At 31.4% G+C, this 6168-nt stretch overlaps 1 protein-coding gene across 2 annotated transcripts in view; it reads right to left on the reverse strand.

The window, feature by feature from the left end:
- The window catches only part of LOC118764827, a 1200000-nt gene that overhangs the window by 815423 nt on the left and 378409 nt on the right, over positions 1-6168 (reverse strand). The window lies entirely within an intron of this gene.

Below are 6168 nucleotides of genomic sequence, written 5' to 3' on the forward strand. Positions count from 1 at the left end.
TACAAGAATATTTTTATTATTGTTGTTATTGATGCTGATGGTGGTATTTAAACATTATTGTTAAATTTAGTTTTTGAAAAACAACTCTGACTGCAGTTTGTTTCATATTTTAAGTTCTGATAAAATAATATTTACACATAAAATGCAAGAAAATCTAACAATGTTACAATGTTGACAGTAAATATTTTAAAAATAAAATACGTAAAGGGAGAAAATAGATTTCAGCTACGTTGTTGTTTTGCTTTGTCACTTTTATATTTTATAATTTTCAAGTCGTTGGAGACAAATATGATACATAATTACGATGAGGAAGTTAAAAGGGAGGGTGGGGGAGATTAGGAAGATCAGGAAGATGAGGATGGTAATGACGATGATGATGTTATAACAGCTTATGCTGCATGAAATGCTTTTTTATTATTGACAATGCATTTGCGTGCACATCATTTAACTACGGTAATAGTTAATAATATTCTTAAGGCCGCAATTTACTTACACGCAGCACCTTTCAGAGCTTGTCACTCATTCAGTTCTAAACTAAATTGAAAATTGTTAACATTTTTAAAGAGGACTCATCCCTAGCTACATGTAGCATAAAAAAAAATGAGATTTGATGTTGTAGAAAAATCTTCACATCAAAATTTATAGGAGCGTTAATGGAGAGTAAGTAACGACGCCAACCAAGTTTAGATCAAATTAACTTTTATATTTTAAAATCAAAATAAACTTTTCTTAGCATTCAATAATAGAACAAAGCATGAAGAATTTCATAGTTTTATTCTCATGCAATAAATATTTGCAGCAGAGATGTGATGTAAAATATGCAAAAATATATCAGTAAAGCAAGAAACTGAATTTAAATATAATTAACTTTTTATTTTAAAAGCAAACTCTATTTTAATCAAGCTTAAATGCTAAAGCTCAATTCGAAGAATTTTATGGTATCAATCTCATGCAAGGAAGCTTTAAAAGAAAAACGTTATGAGTGTTTCTTGAATTTGAGTATGATAATATAGTTCTATACTTTTTTTATGAATATAGTTCTATAAAGGGACTTTTAATTTCTGTCAGCGGCGTCATTGAGGTCAGAAAAAAATTATCAATGACAGCGCTAATTGACACATTTGACACATTACTAATTAGCATAATAGCATAACATGGAAAAAAAACATGGAATACATTGGAAAATGCGCGCAAGAGAAAATGCATGAAATTATAAACCTGGAAAATTACAGGACAAGTTAGTACACTTGGAAAAGTTCAGAACAACTTTTTACATCTGGTAAAGTACAAAACAAGAAAATTTTCACTTAAAATATTGCAACTAAGGATAAAATTTTAATATTAGAAATCATTTGATTTTAATTCTCAAAGTAACATTATAATTAAAAAAGGTACCTACATTTTGTTAAAACACTGACACACTAGAATACTTAACGAATGAGAGCCAGAAGTACCAATATAGCAAAAGTTTTATGTAAAGTAGAATAGTATATGGTAGGCAAATTCATTATGTAAAATACAGGCTTTGGGTCACGACTAAAAACGTGAAGACTTGGCGATAACTCAGGAAATAACTCAAGCAAATTTTACTATGAATTTTTTTTATAGGTAGATTTTACTGTAATATATAACTAATTTTTGTATTATTCTACTTATTGTACTAATTTTTATAACCTATTTCCAAATTTGTAATAATTTTTTTAAAATATCTTTTATATGGCAAAAAATATATTGACTTATTCTTTAATTTTAATGGAAGTGGAGGCACATGGCCTAGTGGTTAGAGCAGCAGACTTGCGCTCAAGGGATCGCGGGGAGCCTGTACGCCAATGAATCTGTACACCAATGAATATATATATGCATGTATCTATGTATGTATATGTATATGTGTATATATATATATATAAGGGCAAAAGAAAAATTTCTATGCCAATAAGCTGAGAAATAGACTTTGAATCGTCAAAATTTATCACTATATCACTATAAATACACAGCGTGTTGAATCGAAGAAAGCAAGCTAACTATATATATATATATGTGTGTGTGTGTGTGTGTGTGTGTGAGTGTGTTTATGTGTGTGTTTGTGTGTGTATTATGCATGTATATATATATCAATATTTTATATATATATATATATATATATATATATATATATATATATTATATAAAAGGGCTTAGTAAAATAAATTACTTTGCCGCATACTGAACTCATTAGAAATAGCAGCTAAAAAACTTTTTTAAAGCTATTTCTAATACTTAAAGAAAATCTCTCTCATATATAGTGTTTGCCTAATTCAACTCACAAAAGTTTGGGGGTAAGGACATCGAAAAATCAAATGCTAAGGTTATTCGAGAACGTACGTTTCAAGATTAGTCAAAACAACATTTCTATCATCGGCTCAGAAATTCCTTGGTTTGGATTTGGAAACACTGAAAATAAGAACATACCCTTTCGAAGATCTGCTCCCAACTAACAGTGTCAACAAATTCAAATAAGCAAGCGAAGAATCTCTGTTCTCCCCTTTCCACCAGCGTGGGTTAAAATCATCAAACACTATGCTTATTTCGGTAAAATCCGAAGCAATAATCAGAGGGAGATTAATTATAATTTCAACAATTGAGGGCAAAATTAATTAATTATTAATCAATTTCACCAAGTGTTCAGTATGCAAAGGGACCATTCAAGGCGAATTCAAATTATTACATTATATAAAAGGGCTTAGTAAAATAAATTACTTTGCCGCATACTGAACTCATTAGAAATAGCAGCTAAAAACTTTTTTAAAGCTATTTCTAATACTTAAAGAAAATCTCTCTCATATATAGTGTTTGCCTAATTCAACTCACAAAAGTTTGGGGGTAAGGACATCGAAAAATCAAATGCTAAGGTTATTCGAGAACGTACGTTTCAAGATTAGTCAAAACAACATTTCTATCATCGGCTCAGAAATTCCTTGGTTTGGATTTGGAAACACTGAAAATAAGAACATACCCTTTCGAAGATCTGCTCCCAACTAACAGTGTCAACAAATTCAAATAAGCAAGCGAAGAATCTCTGTTCTCCCCTTTCCACCAGCGTGGGTTAAAATCATCAAACACTATGCTTATTTCGGTAAAATCCGAAGCAATAATCAGAGGGAGATTAATTATAATTTCAACAATTGAGGGCAAAATTAATTAATTATTAATCAATTTCACCAAGTGTTCAGTATGCAAAGGGACCATTCAAGGCGAATTCAAATTATTACATTATATAAAAGGGCTTAGTAAAATAAATTACTTTGCCGCATACTGAACTCATTAGAAATAGCAGCTAAAAAACTTTTTTAAAGCTATTTCTAATACTTAAAGAAAATCTCTCTCATATATAGTGTTTGCCTAATTCAACTCACAAAAGTTTGGGGGTAAGGACATCGAAAAATCAAATGCTAAGGTTATTCGAGAACGTACGTTTCAAGATTAGTCAAAACAACATTTCTATCATCGGCTCAGAAATTCCTTGGTTTGGATTTGGAAACACTGAAAATAAGAACATACCCTTTCGAAGATCTGCTCCCAACTAACAGTGTCAACAAATTCAAATAAGCAAGCGAAGAATCTCTGTTCTCCCCTTTCCACCAGCGTGGGTTAAAATCATCAAACACTATGCTTATTTCGGTAAAATCCGAAGCAATAATCAGAGGGAGATTAATTATAATTTCAACAATTGAGGGCAAAATTAATTAATTATTAATCAATTTCACCAAGTGTTCAGTATGCAAAGGGACCATTCAAGGCGAATTCAAATTATTACATTATATAAAAGGGCTTAGTAAAATAAATTACTTTGCCGCATACTGAACTCATTAGAAATAGCAGCTAAAAAACTTTTTTAAAGCTATTTCTAATACTTAAAGAAAATCTCTCCCATATATAGTGTTTGCCTAATTCAACTCACAAAAGTTTGGGGGTAAGGACATCGAAAAATCAAATGCTAAGGTTATTCGAGAACGTACGTTTCAAGATTAGTCAAAACAACATTTCTATCATCGGCTCAGAAATTCCTTGGTTTGGATTTGGAAACACTGAAAATAAGAACATACCCTTTCGAAGATCTGCTCCCAACTAACAGTGTCAACAAATTCAAATAAGCAAGCGAAGAATCTCTGTTCTCCCCTTTCCACCAGCGTGGGTTAAAATCATCAAACACTATGCTTATTTCGGTAAAATCCGAAGCAATAATCAGAGGGAGATTAATTATAATTTCAACAATTGAGGGCAAAATTAATTAATTATTAATCAATTTCACCAAGTGTTCAGTATGCAAAGGGACCATTCAAGGCGAATTCAAATTATTACATTATATAAAAGGGCTTAGTAAAATAAATTACTTTGCCGCATACTGAACTCATTAGAAATAGCAGCTAAAAAACTTTTTTAAAGCTATTTCTAATACTTAAAGAAAATCTCTCTCATATATAGTGTTTGCCTAATTCAACTCACAAAAGTTTGGGGGTAAGGACATCGAAAAATCAAATGCTAAGGTTATTCGAGAACGTACGTTTCAAGATTAGTCAAAACAACATTTCTATCATCGGCTCAGAAATTCCTTGGTTTGGATTTGGAAACACTGAAAATAAGAACATACCCTTTCGAAGATCTGCTCCCAACTAACAGTGTCAACAAATTCAAATAAGCAAGCGAAGAATCTCTGTTCTCCCCTTTCCACCAGCGTGGGTTAAAATCATCAAACACTATGCTTATTTCGGTAAAATCCGAAGCAATAATCAGAGGGAGATTAATTATAATTTCAACAATTGAGGGCAAAATTAATTAATTATTAATCAATTTCACCAAGTGTTCAGTATGCAAAGGGACCATTCAAGGCGAATTCAAATTATTACATTATATAAAAGGGCTTAGTAAAATAAATTACTTTGCCGCATACTGAACTCATTAGAAATAGCAGCTAAAAAACTTTTTTAAAGCTATTTCTAATACTTAAAGAAAATCTCTCTCATATATAGTGTTTGCCTAATTCAACTCACAAAAGTTTGGGGGTAAGGACATCGAAAAATCAAATGCTAAGGTTATTCGAGAACGTACGTTTCAAGATTAGTCAAAACAACATTTCTATCATCGGCTCAGAAATTCCTTGGTTTGGATTTGGAAACACTGAAAATAAGAACATACCCTTTCGAAGATCTGCTCCCAACTAACAGTGTCAACAAATTCAAATAAGCAAGCGAAGAATCTCTGTTCTCCCCTTTCCACCAGCGTGGGTTAAAATCATCAAACACTATGCTTATTTCGGTAAAATCCGAAGCAATAATCAGAGGGAGATTAATTATAATTTCAACAATTGAGGGCAAAATTAATTAATTATTAATCAATTTCACCAAGTGTTCAGTATGCAAAGGGACCATTCAAGTTCAGTATGCGGCAAAGTAATTTATTTTACTAAGCCCTTTTATATAATGTAATAATTTGAATTCGCCTTGAATGGTCCCTTTGCATACTGAACACTTGGTGAAATTGATTAATAATTAATTAATTTTGCCCTCAATTGTTGAAATTATAATTAATCTCCCTCTGATTATTGCTTCGGATTTTACCGAAATAAGCATAGTGTTTGATGATTTTAACCCACGCTGGTGGAAAGGGGAGAACAGAGATTCTTCGCTTGCTTATTTGAATTTGTTGACACTGTTAGTTGGGAGCAGATCTTCGAAAGGGTATGTTCTTATTTTCAGTGTTTCCAAATCCAAACCAAGGAATTTCTGAGCCGATGATAGAAATGTTGTTTTGACTAATCTTGAAACGTACGTTCTCGAATAACCTTAGCATTTGATTTTTCGATGTCCTTACCCCCAAACTTTTGTGAGTTGAATTAGGCAAACACTATATATGAGAGAGATTTTCTTTAAGTATTAGAAATAGCTTTAAAAAAGTTTTTTAGCTGCTATTTCTAATGAGTTCAGTATGCGGCAAAGTAATTTATTTCACTAAGCCCTTTTATATAATGTAATAATTTGAATTCGCCTTGAATGGTCCCTTTGCATACTGAACACTTGGTGAAATTGATTAATAATTAATTAATTTTGCCCTCAATTGTTGAAATTATAATTAATCTCCCTCTGATTATTGCTTCGGATTTTACCGAAATAAGCATAGTGTTTGATGATTTTA

The sequence above is a fragment of the Octopus sinensis genome, linkage group LG9 (genome assembly GCF_006345805.1).
Source record: "Octopus sinensis linkage group LG9, ASM634580v1, whole genome shotgun sequence".
Classification (NCBI taxonomy): Eukaryota; Metazoa; Mollusca; class Cephalopoda; order Octopoda; family Octopodidae; genus Octopus; species Octopus sinensis.